The 17,520-nt window shown below is 41.7% G+C and overlaps 1 protein-coding gene across 1 annotated transcript in view; it reads right to left on the bottom strand.

Moving 5' to 3' along the window:
* LOC147117711 (threonylcarbamoyladenosine tRNA methylthiotransferase-like) overlaps positions 1–17,520 on the bottom strand; it is a 414,417-nt gene that overhangs the window by 261,878 nt on the left and 135,019 nt on the right. The window lies entirely within an intron of this gene.

Genomic DNA, 17,520 nt, shown 5'->3' with positions numbered 1-17,520 from the left:
GAATATAGAAGGTACAGAGACCTAAAAAAGGAAATAAGAGGGCCAAAGAGAGTAGAAGAATAGATTAGCAGCTAAAATTAAAGGTATCCCAAAAGTCTTTTTATAAACACACAAATAGTAAAAGGGTAGTCAAAGGAAGGATGGGGCCGTTTAGGGACCAGAAAGGAGATATTCTTGGAGGCAGAGGAATGGCTGAGGTATTAAATGAGTACTTTGCATCTGCCTTCAATAAAGAGGATGCTGCCAATGTAGCAGTGAAGGAGGAGGCAGTAGCGATATTGGATAGGATAAAAATAGATAAAGGAGGTACATAAAAGTTTAGCAGTCATCAAAATAGAAAAGTCACCCGGTTCAGATGGGTTACTAAGGGAAGGGGGGAAATTGTGGAGGCGCTGGCCACAATCTTCCAATCCTCCTTGAATATAGGGGTGGTGGCAGAGGAATGGAGGATTGCAAATGTTACAATCATTTGAAAAAGGAGAGGAATAAACCCAACAACTACAGCCTAAAGTCAGTGGTGGGGAAACTTTAGAGACAATAATCCAGGTCAAAATTAATTGGCATTTGGAAAAGAATGGGCTGATAAATGGAAGTCAAAACGGGCTTGTTAAAGGCAAATCGTGTTTGACAAACTTGATTGAGTTCTTTGATGAAGTTACAGGATTGATGAGGGTAGTGCTGTTGAAGTGTATATGGACTTTCAAAAGGCATGTGACGAAGTACCACGTAATAGACCAGTTAGCAAAATTAAAGCCCATGGGATAAAAGGGGTAGCAGCAGTATGGATACAAAATTGGCTAAGAGCCATAAAGCAGAGAGTAGTAGTAAACTGTTGTTTTTCAGACTGGAGAGAGATATAGAGTGTTGTTCTTCAGGGGTTGGTATAAGGACCAGTGTTCACTTCATTTCTTTGTACGGAGAGGGCCACAAACTCCTTTGAGCGCGACCTTTTTGCCCATGGGCAAATTTTACAAACAACAACCACCACCTTTACAACAACAATGACAGCAACAACAACCACTTAAAAACATATATACAGTAATGCCATATTGCCACCCCACTGTCTCAAATCTTGAGACAATCAGACAAGGCTCTATACAAGATTAACATAACTTCTCTGCTTTTGAATTCCATTCCTCTAGAAATGAGCCCCAGTGCTGTATTTGCACTTTTATGGCTTTTTTAACCTGGGTTGCTACTTTTAATGATTAGTGAATCCATACCCCTGAATCCCTTTGCACCTCTACCCCATTTAGAATCTTATTTCCAAGGAGTAGCTCGCCTCCTTATTCCTCCTACCAAATTGCACCACCTCACACTTATCTGTATTGAAATTCATTTGTCATTTACATGCCCAATTTGCAAATTTGTTTACGGTAGAATTAATGAAAAGCTTTCAGTTCATGTACAAACTCTATTTTAAAAATAAATTACTCGTCAGAAATGACTGGGGTATAAAAGAACTGCAAAATAATGCATAAACATTTCGGAAACATCACTCAGTTACACTGTTATGCAATGACAAACAATCCAAAAGCACAAGGTGAGCTGAAAGAGGCATGGCTATTCATGCAATTTGTATTAATTTTAAAGTTTTCAATGTATTAGCCCATTCCTCATGTCGCTATAGCAGTGGCTGCACAAGCAGCAGGTTTCCTCTGACGCTGCCGTGGTGTACGCCCACATAAGTAATTAGAATATTAATCACAATGCAACCAGACAACCTACAAATATAAAGTGCTGTAGTTCTTCAGTTCGCAGTATTAAAAAGAGCTGAACAGAAACCGGTATCCGTATTTTCACTTCCATTAATAAACGTTGCCTTCTTGAACCAGCACAGCCCCAATGTAACATGTCAGAAATGCAGCACTTATTCTCAAGTGCAGAAAAACACACACACAATTTGAGTCACTGAATTAAAAACAAAAAGCAGGAAAAGCTATGATTTAACAGAAATAAACATTCAGCTTTCTTCCTGGACAGCAGAACCAATCAGACTGACTTGGAAATGTTTACTAATATGTTGATGTAAAGATGTTAATTTAATTTATTCTCTCAAACATTCTCCACAATATTAATCCCTGCTCTTATCACGAAAATTGTCGAATTGTTTTAGGTACTTCACAACTAAATAGCGGGAAACAAACTTAATTGTATTCTCAAGTTTTAATCTCCTATTTCAAACATTTATACCAAATCAAAATTGTACATCATCAGTTTAATCAAAGTATTTTCTGTGTCTTTCGCAATAAACAAATAGTGATTTCTTCTAAAGTAGCTTCCTGCAATTTTTATACCTCATAACTCATGTTTCTATTAACACTCCACTAAACGTTTAAGAGGAAATCAATATTTACATTATTCCTGGGACTTGTTCGGACTAGAGAACGAGACAAAATAAAAAAGGTTTGTGTTTTTTTCCCTTTTCTGATTCTCTTCCTAAACGTCTTAATGATTTTTTTTTAAGTCAGTAAAACTATGCATCTCCTACAAATCCTCCCCTCCCCCTCCTCAACAGGATGGCTGTATGTTTGTGTAAAGCTGCTCACTTCAGTCAAACGTTCAAAATCAAATAGAGAAATTTCAATTTTAAAACGTTTTAAGCATTTCGGAGCCTCTTTAAAAGCGTTTGGACTTCAAGGCCTAGTTGAAACTTGTTTAGATGAGGGAAAAATTGATTTTTGCTCGTTTCTTCCAAAACTATATTCGAAACTTATGGGGGGGGGAAATGTTTTTAACACTCATTTTTTGTGAAAAGTTATTAAAAATCTTTAAATTCCTTCAAGTCTCGTTGCAGATTTGACAGAAGAAGTTGCTCCAAGTTTCTCTTCCCTCTTCAACGCCGTCATTAAACATACAACAAAATAAAATAAACTATAATTCCAAACGGTGCTCAAATAATCCTAAAAAGGCAGTGAGGTTATCTATCCGCAGCCTTGGCGATGAATTGGGATCAGTTTTGGAGAAGTTGTTTCATCTTTTTCTGCTGCCGTTCCCTCCGTCTCTCACAGACCGAGGTACAAACAGGGGCACAAACTTTTTCCCCTCTCTCACAACTTGATTTAAATAACCCTGATAAACTCTTTCAAAAGGGAACAACACCTGGTAAATTTTAATTGGAACTTACCGCGGGACATTCAACATCACTTTCCCGTATTTTTTCCAGCTTTAAACAATTTTCCAAATTTAATTTTTTTTTCTCATTTTTGTTTCACCGCAGGCCTAAAAATTGTTTGCTTTAAGCCTCCTTTCAGCAGTCACTGTACACGAGCTGTGCCTTCACCTGTGTTGTTCCAAAGTGCGGCCGCCACTCAGTCCCAGGAATGACCTGCACGCGACTCCACAGAAAAAAGTACTGACAGAATCCAGAGACAATGCTCGCCTGGTTCCTGTAGAAAGTGAGGTGCTTCAACATTTCTAAAAATATAAACCTCACGCCAGAATTCTGATTTTCAAAAGTAAGCTCCAATTTTCCCCACTTTTTATGTTAATAAGGTTTTTATTAACTTTCATCAGCAACAAGACTACAACCATAAATCCACCCCGGTGCAATATTGGATTTAGTAAAAAGTAGCTAATAAAAACAAGTTAAACTTGTTGTTAATCACTCTTCTTCCCTCTGCTAAAATGCTTCCTTGCTTCACCTAACGATTGAAAGCCTGAAGTTACAAACTCATCCGCTGTAGGATCATTTTATTTTAAAAAGCAGATTCACGTACAGCTCAAAAGTCACACAAACTCGTTTCTCATTTCCTCTCCTAAAACATGTCACAACCATCTGACAGCAACAAAATACCTATTTACTCAACTGTTGCGGGTAAAACTTGGCGACTCACTCACCTGTAACAGGTTTTAACAAGATGATGAGGTACACTTGGTAACTATCGATCTCTCCCACCGATTTGAAGGCTTGGTTCAGCCCCGTAGTGGTGGCGGGATGCACTGATCTGGCCCACTCGGATTTGTTCGGCGGAGAGTGCGGAGTTTCTGAAACACAGCCCCCGGAACCGTGCACCAAACGAGAAGGGGGGGGACATGCTGCCCTCATCACCATGGGAACCGGCTGAGCCCTCTACAGCTTCTGCCTGCAGCACACGGCGCTTCTAAGAGGGCGACACAACCGACTCCTCACCCACTCCCTTAACATGTGGCCACTGCCCTAACTCTATGTTAATTTCCAATTGGGATCGGCTCTGAGGTGGCAAATGAGGATTCCCGGGCCATTGTTTACTGGGCCTCTCTCGCCGCTCCAGCTATCCAGCTCAAGTGCATGGCCTTTGAATTTAAGTGCGCGGGAATTAACAGATCAGTGCGTGGCCGCGCAGCCGCACACCTTAGAGGGAACAGTGATTAGGACCACTGCTCTTTTTGATATATAGTAATGACCTGGACTTGGGTTACAGCGCATCATTTCAAAGTTTGGAGATGACACAAAACTCAAATGTAGTAACCAATGAGGAGCACAGCAAGAGCACCAACAGACTGGTGAAATGGTCAAGACGCATGGCAGGTGAAATTTAATGCAGAGAAATATGCAGTGATACATTTTGATAGGAAGAATTTGGAGAAACAATATCAACTAAATGGTACAATTTTAAATGGGGTAGGGCAAGTTGAGTAGGCAGTTAAAAAAGCAGAATGGATTCTTGGCTTTACTAATAGAGGCAGAGAGTACAAAAGCAAGGAAGTTATGCTAAACCTCTATAAAACACTAGTTGTTAGGACTCAGCTGGATTAGTGTGTTCAATTCTGGGCACCACACTTTAGGAAGGGTGCCAAGGCCATACATAAGGTGCAGAAGAGGTTTACTAGAATGGTGGCAGGGATGAGGGATTTCTGTTATGTGGAGAGACTGGCGAAGCTGGAGTTCTCCTTAGAGCAGAGAAGGTCAAGAGGAGATTTGATAGAGCTGTTCAAAATCATGAAGAGTTTTGATAGAGTAAATAAGGAGAAACTATTTCCAGTGGCAGAAGGGTTGGTAACCAGAGGACACAGAATTAAGGTGATTGGCAAAAGAACCAGAGGCGACATGAGGAGATTTTTTTTTTTAAACACTGAGTTATTGTGATTTGGAATGCACTGCCTGAAAGGGTGGTGGAAGCAGCTTCAATCGTAACATTTAAAAGAGGTTTGTATAAATACTTGAAGGGAAAAGAATTACAGGGCTAGAACAGGAGAGTGAAACTAATTGTATAGCTCAAAGAGCTGGCCCAGGCACGATGGGCCGAATAGCCTCCTTCTGTGCTGTATCAGTCTATGATTCTATGGTACCTCAACAGATTAAGCTAGGGAGATTGCATGACAATCCAAATTAAACATAAGCAATGACGGGGGCTGAATACCACAGTGATTCAGCATATCATCTATTCATCTTGCACACTGGATTTGTATCTAGTTCAGATTGACGGAATCAAAGTCTTCTCTCTTCCTCAAGGATCCTGGAAAAAAATCTACTTCGGCAGTCTCAAATCAGTTCCAAGAGGGTGTGGGTCAACAACAAAAAAGGGCATAAATTGGCACTCTCACCCAGAGGCTACAGGAGTGACTGGTGTCTGAAATGGAAAACTATGAGCATTTGGAGCTGTCCCTCTGAGGTCTTGGTTAAAGTGCGCTTTTAGGTCTGCACCTAGCGGTATTCAAAATTAGACTTATTTACATTGAGACTGGATTCAAAAACTGGAAAAGTGTTTCATTCCAGAGCACCATCAATCACCCATAGCATAAAATTCACCAAAAATATAAAAGTGTAAAAACTGAACATCAGCCACTAGGATGGCCTTTTGTTGCTTTGTACTTGAGCTATGATACATGGGGGCACTAGACTACCAAAAACTTAATGAAACAGTGCAGAGCCAGCTTCTTTGCACAATAAAAATTATACAGTACTACAGAAAGCACCTTTATAAACTTAACAGTTGGAAACTAGAACAGAAAGCTGTTTGTAGTCTTTCATTTGCTTCAGCTACTGTAAGTGAACTATGACTAACAGTGGGAGACTCACTATTAGCCCAGACCAACTATGGGGATCGCAAACACAGACTATGCCAGTGAATACTAAACCTCATGCAAAATTTAGCATGCTTATGGTTTGAAGATCGATATAATATTTTTGAGGCTTAGAGTTTTAAACACTTGAGAATTTATAGATTCCTAATGGTAGGAAATCATGGCTTTATTGCCAGGTGATGTTTATTTAAACATTTAAAATGAAAACAATAAAACATTAATTCTTCTGAACTGGTTTCTGAAACTAAAATAGCCTCAAAATCTTAAGACCAACGGTGTGATGTTTTAATTGATACTTGGCACACAACTGTATGAAAGAGAAACATTTTATTGAAGAATTATTAAGTGGACTTTGTAGAAACTGATAAAAATGGATTGCTAAATGTAATCTCATCAGTTCTTAAACTATATAAAAATATAGGCACCAATATTTATAAATTTAATTGTGTCATTAAAGGAGCCAAGAGCCTAAACACAAATTTGGGGGAATTTTTGACTACATTAGGAAGAAGTCATCCAACATTTTCAATTACTTCAGCAAATATAGTTCCAACAGTTGTAATCATGATCACTTGTAATCATTGTATAAGTGTTCACATATGCAGTTTGTCACTTTAGAGCAGAATAAACACACTAATTATTTAGCACTGGAAAGCCCTATGCACATTTTCTTCATAAACTGTACAGGGTTTGAGATGTAATTGCTGGATATACTGCATTTTCCATCACTATAACCACCATAGTAGGTTCCTTCGGAACAGACCAACACTGAACCACACAAAACCAGCACAATGTGCTTCTATGCAGCTAGACAGTGAAGAAAGTAAAACACAAGCCAGTTTTGATTCAAAATAGCAAGCAATAGAATGTATTGTGTATTAACACACATTGTGTCATTACCTAATGAATGCGAGGCTATTCTGTGCACATGTACTATTTTTCAAGATTTTTAATATAACATGTCCAAGTTGGGGAAAAGAATCATGTCATGGTAGAGTCAGAACTGACACAGGTCATGGTAGAGTCAGAACTGACACAACTAGGATAGTTCATGACACCAAAAGCTAATATAACTGAGGTATCACGGTCAAGCCCAATAAGGATACACAATAATAAATAAAGAATCAAGTGAAATACTCCACTCACTTTCTGAATCAAATTATTCATCAAGGAATTTAATGTCAAATGTACAGTCATCAACATACAATAATCCCATGCTACATTCACTTAAAACTTGCACATTCATTAGTGTTCACTTTATATAACGGGTTTCTTATCTGTAGTGGGGTAAGCAGAAGGCTTGCTTTAATTACTTGTATTCAGTGGTTACTTTTAAAATTGTATCTCACTATTTTCTGATTTTATCTAGTCTTAGAATTACAGTGTAAAATGTTTAATCTGAAGAGAGATCAGACAATATATTCGTGGTTAATGTTTTGTCAATGATCCTTCACCTTAGAACAGAATTTTTTTCCACAGGATATATTCATTCAATGTCTGTACTGTTGAAGACTGGAATGGTTTACTTTGGGCAGAACTGAAGCAGTGGCAAGAGCTACAAGAGCAAGATTCACTACTTTCCCTTTTCTTTCCATAAATTGACCTTCCATTTATATATACACAAGTGAATAGATCCCATTGTGGTACCATAAACTCATTAAAACTATGCACATTTATATTTGTAAAATTTGTACAATAAAATGAAATATGGAGATATAAATTCAGATGTCAATACAGTATATACTTTTTAAACGTATACAATGATCATGTATACTTTTATAAGCATGCATTCAGTCTTTCTGTCCCCAGAATTTTTTTTTAAGCTTTGACATACATCTCTACCATTATTTCTCAGCTCCTTATTGCAAGCGTCCAGAGTTTTTTCTGTGATCTAGGTCTCTACTGTTGAATGTTGTGCTTCAACATAATTAAAAACAAATACATTTTTCTGTAGATCATGCATTAACAAATTAGTACATAAAAACATAAGAAATAGGAGCTGGAGTAGGCCATTTGACCCTTCAAGCCTGCTCTGCCATTCAACAAGATCATGGCTAATCTTCTACCTCAACTCCACATACCGGCACTGTCCCCATATCCCTTAAGTCCCTTCGTTCCCAAAAATTTATCGACCTCTGTCTTGAATATACTCAACAACTGAGCATCCATAGCTCTCGGAGATAGAGAATTCCAAAGATTCACAACCCTTTGAGTGAAGAAATTTCTCCTCATCTCAGTCCTAAATGACCTACCCCTTATTCTGTGACTGCGACCCCGTGTTCCAGATTCCCCAGCCGGAAAAACACTTTCCCAGCATTAGCCCTGTCAAGCCCCTTAAGAATTTTATATGTTTCAATTAGATCACCTCTCATTCTTCTAAACTCTGAGGAATATAGGCCTAGTCTACTCAATCTCTTCTCATAGGGCAATCCCCTCATCCCAGGAGCCAGTCTCGTGAGCATTTGCTGCACTCCCTCCAAGGCAAGTATGTCTTTCCTTAGGTAAGTAGACCCGAAGTGTACACAGTACTCCAGGTGTGGCCTCACCAATGCCCTGTATAATTGTAGTAAGACTTCTTTACTCTTTTATTCTAATCCCTTTGTAACAAAAGCTAACATACCATTTGCTTTTCTAATTGCTTGCTGTACCTGCATATTAACTTTCTGTGATTCATGTACAAGGACACCCAGGTCTCTCTGAGTGCAAACATTTCCCTGTCTCTCACCATTCAAAAAATATTCTGCTTTTCCTACCAAAGTGGGTAACTTCACACTTTCCCACATTGGCCCAGTAATTCCTCTCCCAACGCGTGAGTACGGACGGGGTACTCACGCGTGTGCCCGGAGGAATTGCCGGTTTTCAGCATGCACAGCGCATGCGGGGAAAACCGGCATTTCCTCTCCTCTGACCCAAGGGGTTAAGAGGCTGAACGCGTGCGACTGCACAGGCAGCGCGTGCGACTTGGATTTCCTTTATTTTTAGAGAGTTGCGCATGTGTAAAGGCCTCCGGTTTTTACGCATTGAAAAACCACACATAAGTACTTAGTTTTACAGGTAAGTGGTCTATTAATACAATTTATTTAAAAAAATTCCACAGGTTTATTATTTTTAAAGAATTTACAGTAAGGTAAGTTTAGTTTTAGCCCTGATTTTTTAGATAATAATTTTTTTCAAATTTTATTATTGTTTAAAATAGTTTTTTACAGTTATTTATGGTTCATTTAAGTAGTGCAATGTTTTTTTTAAATTTTCTTTCTAGTTTAAGTAGTGTTTTGGGGCCAGGAGTTTTCATGAGTTTGACAGCTCTATCAAACTCATGAATGAACTTTTGCAACCTCCCATTGGTTGCCCTGTGCTCACGTGATCCCAGCCGGCTCATCGCACTAAGTACGCCGCTGGGTCACGCACGCACAGCGCAGGACCTCAAGCGGGCCAGTGAGAGGAAATGCAATGCGGGCCAGGATTGAAATGTCAGCGCGCCGGGTAAGTGCACATCGGGGGCTTGCACACGCGGCAAGCTCCCGATCCTAATTTCAGGGCCATTGTATTCCATTTGCCATGTTCTCGCCCACTCAGTCAACCTGTCTATATCTCTCTGTAGTCTCTTTGCGTCCTCCTCACAGCTTACTTTCCCACCTAACTTTGTATCATCAGCAAACTTGAATACGTTACACTCGGTCCCTGCATCTAAGTCATTAATATAGATTGAAAATAGCTGAGGCCCAAGCACTGATCCTTGCAGTACCCCACTAGTTACAGCCTGCCAACCTGGAAAAAGTCCCATTTATTCCTGCTCTCGGTTTTCTGTCAATTAACCAATCCATGCTAATATGGTATCCCCAATACCATGAGTCCTAATTTTGTGTAATAACCTCTTGCATGGCACCTTATCAAATGCTTTTCAAAAATCCAAATACACTACATCCGCTGGTTCCCCCTTATCCATCCTACTAGTTACATCTTCAAAAAACTCGAAAAGATTTGTCAAACACGATTTCCCTTTCATAAATCCATGTTGACTCTGCCTAATCAAATTATGATTTTCTAAGTGTCCTGTTACCACGTCCCTAATAACAGATTCTAGCATTTTGCCTACTACTGATGTCAGGCTAACTGGCCTATAGTTCCCCATTTTTTCTCTTCCTCCTTTCTTAAATAGCAGGGGTGAACAAACTAATAAGGCTAGTATCCAAAATCCCTTAAATGCCTATGATGGATGCTGGATGTGTCCCCAGTCATTATAAAATACATCAATGTTACAACTTATGTAAATTTTAGCTCATCGAGAGAGCGGAGATCTCGAAAATGAAAGGCATGCTTGCTGTTTCGGATAAGATTTTCTTTGTCCTTTTGTCTTATAAGTCTGTAGGTCAAGCGAAATAATTCCTTCTGCAGATATTACACATGGAGATTTTCTCTGCTCTACGTGGCATTTGCTGGCATCCGACAGCTTGCTGATGCATAATGTTTCACAAAGGGGGAATAGCATGTCTGATATAATAATCAATTCCCCAGACAGCAAGGGGAGTTTTTGCCCCCCACTTCTCATCTGCCCAGGTGACAGAAATAATTATTCTTATTACTGGATTGTTGTGAAAATTCATTTTTTCTTCAAAAACACTAGCTTTTAAAAGATATGCTTTTGATCCAAGGTGTCAGAAGCTGCCTGGACCAGGCATCTGAGATCCCCTGGCATGCTCTCCTCCTTCCAGATAAGAGAAATTAGTTCATGAATTCGCGCCAGTAGTGCTTTTCCGCCATACTTTAGTGCCTCAGCGGGTATTCCATCTGCTCCTGAGGCCTTATTGTTCTTCAGTTGTCGGATGGCCTATTCAACCTCATGCCGGGCTGGGGTTGTGCTGAGATGGTGGCGGGTAGCATGCTGTGGGATGGAGTTGAGGACACTCACGTTGAAGACAGAGTCGCGGTTAAGGAGATCTTCGAAGTGCTCCTTCCAGCGGGCACTGACTGCCTCTCTGTCCTTGATGAGTACCTCTCCGTTCTTGGCCCGCAGTGGGGTAGGGCCTTGGGTGCTTGGGCCGTAGATGGTCTTGACTGCGCTAAAGAATCCACGCACGTCGTGGTTGTCGGCTAGCTGCTGGATTTCCTGCGCTTTCTTCATCTTCAAGAAAGGTGACAAGTCCAATTGCGGTAATTACAGAGGAGTTTCCCTGCTGTCTGCCACAGGGAAAGTCATCGCAAGAATCTTCCTCAATCGCCATCTCCCAGTGGCCGAAGAGCTTCTCCCAGAGACGTAATGCGGATTCCGCCCACTAAGGGGCACAATGGACATGATCTTCACCGCATGTCAATTACAAGAGAAATGCAGGGAACAGCACCAACCACTGTACATGGCCTTCTTTAACCTCACAAAGGCCTTCGACACAGTCAACCGTGAGGGATTATGGAGTGTCCTCCTCAAATTCGGCTGCCCTCAAAAGTTTGTCACCATCCTCCGCCTGCTTCACGACGACATACAAGCCGTGATCCTGACCAACGGTTCCACCACTGACCCAATTCACGTACGAACTGGGGTCAAGCAAGGCTGTGTCATCGCACCAACGCTCTTCTCTATCTTCCTTGCTGCAATGCTCCATCTCACCCTCAGTAAGCGCCCCACTGGAGTGGAGCTAATTTACAGAACAAACAGAAAACTGTTCCACCTCCGTCGCCTCCAGTCCAGATCCAAGGTCGTCCCATCCTCTGTCGTTGAATTACAGTATGCAGACGACGCTTGCGTCTGCGCTCACTCGGAGCTCGAACTCCAAACCATCGTCAACACCTTCACCGAAGCGTACGAGCGCTTGGGCCATACACTAAACATCCGAAAGACAAAGGTCCTCTACCAACCTGCCCCCGCCACACAGTACTGCCCCCCGATTATCAAAATCCACGTAAAGGCCTTGGACAACGTGGACCACTTTCCATACCTCGGGAGCCTAGTGTCAACAAGGGCAGACATCAACGACAAAGTCCAACACCGCCTTCAGTGTGCCAGTGCAGCTTTTGGTCGCCCGAGGAAGAGAGTGTTTGAAGACCAGGACCTCAAACCCGGCACTAAGCTCATGGTCTACAGGGCAGCAGTGATACCCGCCCTGCTGTATGCCTCGGAGACATGGACCATGTACAGCAGGCACCTCAAAGCACTGGAGAGGTACCACCAACGCTGCCTCCGCAAGATCCTGCAAATCCATTGGCAGGATAGGCGCAACGACGTCAGTGTTCTTGTGCAGGCCAACATCCCCAACATCGAAGCTTTGACCACGCTCAATCAGCTCCGATGGACGGGTCACATTGTCCGCATGCCCGCACAGCAAGAGAGCCCCAGGTGGGCAGAGGAAACGCTTCAAGGACACCCTCAAAGCCTCCTTGAAAAAGTGTAACATCCCCACCGACACCTGGGAATCCCTGGCCCAAGACCGCACAAAGTGGAGGAGAAGCATCGGGAAGGCGCCAAACACCTAGAGTCTCTTCACCGGGAGCAAGCGGAAGCCAAGCGCAAGGAGCGCAAGTCAACCCAAGCACCCCACCCACCCTCCCCTTCAACCACTGTCTGCCCCACCTGTGACAGAGACTGTAGGTCCCGCATTGGACTCATCAGTCACCTGCAAACTCATTTTTAATGTGGAAGCAAGTCATCCTCGGTTCTGAGGGACTGCCTGAGAGAGAGAAGAGGACCAGGCATACCTTTACTACATAGCCTTTTGCCATTTTGCTCATTCACTATTTCAACCATTTAACCAGTAGTGCTGAGATAGAATGGCATAGAAGTTCCATATTATACTAATCAAAGTTTGAGTTAAAGGGCCTGAAAGGGGCTCGAATAATTTCAAAATGCTTTGCTATTTGTCTCTGAAACTGAAGTACCCATGAAAGTAAAGTACTGTACTGATCTCCAATTGTTCATTTATTTTGATTTTTAAATTTAAATCATTCAGCAAGTACAATTTATAGTTTAGCCTAAAATGGTTTTTTTTGCCTGTCAAAATTATCAGGGAACTCCACTTAGCATTCTGTACATCTTCAAAGTTCAATGGGGTAGAAGAACAAACTTGTATTTGTCCAGCACCCCATCATATCTTCAGGAATTTCTAAAGTGCTTTATATCTGATGAATTACTTTTTGAAATGTGATCACTTTATGCTGATGAAACAGGCAAGCAGGATCCTAGGTCTGAAATGTAATAAGACTCACTTGGATTTCAATAAAGTCTGCTGCTGGGCATTGCCATCAGTATGTGAAAGACTTGCTTTTCCACCCTTTTACCTTTTTATTACTTTATTTCATTTTTTTTTCTTATTGCTTTGCTTCCCTTACCACAGTCCCGCTACCATTTCTGATCAGGCTAAGTGTTTGTACCATAATAATGGAAACGGTGCTCACCCATACTGCTCAGTTAAAAAAAAACCAGTCTATCAACTACAGTAATTATAATCAGTTTTATTTCACTTCCAATAGAGTGAAGGGGCGTTTTTACTACCTGGATTCTTGGTGCTCTAAGTGACCTCCGTGAGCCACACTCCCCCTTCTACTTATAGTTGACAAATGTAAGAGGTCACACAACACCAGGTTATAGTCCAACAGCTTTATTTGAAATCACAAGCTTTCGGAGCGCTGCTCCTTCGTCGCTCCGAAAGCTTGTGATTTCAAATAAAGCTGTTGGACTATAACCTGGTGTTGTGTGACTTCTTACATTTGTCCTCCCCAGTCCAACTCCGGCATCTCCACACCATGGCTACTTATAGTTGGGTGCTAGTGGCAATGGGCTCTGCTGAGGAATATGCCGAATGAAAGCATGGGGAACTGGTTGGCTGTGTGTACTTCCATGAAATTAATTCCCTTAATCCAACATTACACTTAGACTCGGATTTTTGTCTTTTTTTAAATTCCACATTGACCATGGTGTTGGTTTCCTGAGCGTCTCCTATTGGCTACATTCCATCAGCTGTGGCTCAGTTGGTCGCACTCTCACCTCTGAGTTAGAAGGTTATGGGTTCAAGTCCCACTCCAGAGACAAGCACATAATCTAGGCTGACACTCCAGTGCAGTGCTGAGGGAGTGCTGCACTGTCATAGTTGCCGCCTTTTGGATGAGACGTTAAACCGAGGCCCCGTCTGCCCTCTCAGTTGGATGTAAAAGATGCTGTGGCACTATTTCAAAGGCAAGCAGGGGAGTTTTCCCTGGTGTCCTAACAAATATTTACCCATCAACGAACATTACAAACAGATTACAGTGTCTGGTCATTATCACATTGCTGTTTGTGAAACCTTGCTTATGCGCTAACTGGGCGCCACGTTTCATACATTACAACAGTGATTACACTTCAAAAGTGAAAGGCTTGCATTTATAGTCTTTCCCGACCTCAGGATATCCCAAAGTGCTTAACAGCCGCAGTACTGCGGCTGTTGTGTCAATTTTGATTGTGTGATAAAAGACCTGGAGTTGATCTGGAACTCAATCTTCTGACTCTGATGCAAAAACGGCACCACCGAGTCAAGTTGACACTTAAGAGTACATTCAGTATACATTACTCCACCTCCTCCTTTAATAGATTGTGAAAAAGTTAGCAGCAGAAATTAACATTTAATGGCCTTTCACAAATCCATGGACAGCCATATCACATCCAAATCCTGCAGAACAGGTCTACAACAGCAGTGTGCATCAGTATCCTTATTTGGTCCTGTATACTGATACAGAAGCATCAGCCACTTGCACATTCAGCAGACACTCCTGATTATTGGATTTATGGGACTTGTTAACTATGCTATCACGCACTCCCCATCCAGAAAAATGATGCCCACTCTCTTCCCAACCAACAGGACTGCAAAGTTATAATGATCTAATAAGACAGAGAATATGACAATAGATTAATATGTTCAAACTGAAAATGACTGAAATGCATCAATTTCTGGAACATAGAACTAGAAGACATTAAATGGAGGAACTTTTGGTTCATCCATCCAGCAACAGTGGAACCCAGGATGGGGCCTGAAAGGTAAAGCGGAGTGTGATGGCCAAGCGATAAAGATCATTGCCATACACATGGAACCTAACCCAATGCTTATAAATAATGAGGCAGCATGTAAAAAAGAAAAGGGAGAAGGCTAAGGATCAAACCTTAGGATATGCTGAATGTCCAGAGTTAACCACAGAAGAAACAACCACTGCAGCAAATGTACAGGTACAGTTGAACAGGTAAGAGTGGAACCATGGAAGAGGCAGAAGAGGAGGATAGAGTGCTCAACTGTATCTCGGGGTCCCAGTGAAGTCGAGAAAAGGAGGGGGAGCTAATGCACTGCCGTTTGCCACGCAGGATATTATTCCTGACTTTGACCAGGGCAGTCTCAGTGCTGTGGGCAGGACTGAAACCAAATTAGAGAGATTTAAACAAGGAGAGATGGGCACAGAGTTGGTGACACACGAGAGGACCTTGGAGAAGACAAGGCAGTTAGAAATGGATGGTACTTGTAGAGGACCAAGAACTCGAAGACAGGCTTTTTAAGGATAGGGATGATGAAAACAGTTCTAAAAAGGAGCAACTACTGAAGAGAGGGAGCAGAAAGCAATCTCAGCAAGCACTAGGCCAAGATAAGTAAGGTAATTCAACCATCAGGACTTGGAACTGGGTCCAAGTGAGCAAACTAAGTGAGCAAATGATGGATTTTATGAAAGAGGGCTAGGGGTGTAGGATGATAGCGAAGAAGCTACAAAGTATTACTGGGTTAGGGCTAGGGTAGATAAGCAGAGGATGGAAAGAGAAAATCCTTGTTATAGCAGGACATTGAGGCAGTCGAGAAGACGGTCTTAATGTTGCAGATTAAGAAATCCATGAGCTACTCACACAATGTCAGAGCTGAGGATGGAGAAGCAAAGGAAGCAAGTCAAAGGAAGTAGTTTGTGTTAGGGAGGAGAAAGAGGAGTCTATGGTTGTCCTTGCCCCTCAGGCTGATGCTGGAGCAGTTAAGAGGATTTAGAAGCAGAGGGCAGACACAATATTGCTCAAGGTCGTCAAGCCAGAACTGGTGAGGGGCAACTGTGTAAGTTGTACACAACATGCACTCAAGTCTGCAGTCTACAGATTTGATGTCATAACGGTGGATCTTGTGTCAGATGGCATGTAGGGGTGTCAGAATTGAGGCCATTAATAGGAGAAACAAGGCAGCTACTGAGCAGGTCAACTGAGACGGCAATTCCCTGGTAGATAGAGGGCCAGTAAAGGGGAGCTGGGATTTAAAGGGAGAGTTGGTTTGGGGGGCATGGGGTCCAAGGGCCAAAGGTAAGTGTATAGAAGGTGGAGGCAGACAGGGAAAATGAGGATGTTGTACATGGCCGTGGTCGCACTTCAGTTCTACATGATTACTTAAATTAATGATTTGTGGATGCAGAATTGTATAAAATTTTCATAGATACTGAAGTGGACCATAAAGGTCACTGCAAGTATTTTGGCACATAATGTTTGTTAGTCACTGATTAAATAGAACTTTTATACCACTTAATTTGTAGTTAGAACTGAAGGCAAATTCAAAGAGCATTCATAGTGCAATTATTGTTTTCACTGAATCAGGTAGTGCGAGAAATGTTTACTGGACATAAACATTCAAACCCATTTTCCATTCTTCATACAAAAAACACTTCCATATATAGTCTCTACTGTCAACTTGCAATGTGTACAATAACAATTCTTCAAAATGTTTGCATTTTAGTAGTAAAAATTCCATACCCATTAATTCATACCAGATAGCCAGTTATTGAGTACTGTATGCTTTCACACATCCCCTATTTCCACTGTTCAAAAAAATGGAGAGGGATCAACCTGACAACTACAGGCCATTCTGCCTAACGCTGGTGGTTGGGAAACTTTGAGACATTAATCCGTGACAAAATTAATTGGCACTTGGAAAAATATATGGGTTAATAAATGAAAGCCAGCACCAATTTTTTAAAAGCAAAACGTGTTTGACTAACTTGATTGAGTTCTTTGATGAAGTAACGGTGGGAGTGGATGAGGATAGTCCAGTTGATGTTGTGCATATGGACTTTCAAAAGGTGTTTCATAAAGTACCGCATAATAGACTTGTTAGCAAAACTGAAGCCCATGGGATTAAAGGGACAGTGGCTGTGTGGATACAAAATTGGCTAAAGGACTGAAAGCAGAGAGTAGTGGTAACTGGTTGTTTTTCCAGACAGGAGAGAAGTGTGCAGTGGTGTCCCCCAGGGGTCAGTATTGGGACCACTGCTTTTTTTGATCCATATTACAGTAATGACCTGGACTTGGGTTTGCAGGTACAGGTAGACTATCCTTTATCCGAACTTCCGAAAACCGAAAACCTCAAGTTTTTTCGTTCAGCGCAAGTCGTGCGCACGACATGACCCGAGTGGCGCAAAACATGACAGGAGTGGTCCTCCGGGGCCCAGAACAAGAATTCCTGCAGATTGTCGACACGCCGGCCTTTGCTCTCGATGTTAAGTGTGACTGAGGGAGCTCTGCCTTTCCCTGTGAGCAGGGCAGAGAGT

The sequence above is a fragment of the Somniosus microcephalus genome, chromosome 5 (genome assembly GCF_052327205.1).
Source record: "Somniosus microcephalus isolate GS21.2 chromosome 5, FLI_Smic_1.0, whole genome shotgun sequence".
NCBI lineage: Eukaryota > Metazoa > Chordata > Chondrichthyes > Squaliformes > Somniosidae > Somniosus > Somniosus microcephalus.
Note: the sequence above shows the minus strand (reverse complement) of the source record. Positions and strands in the feature narration are given on the sequence as shown.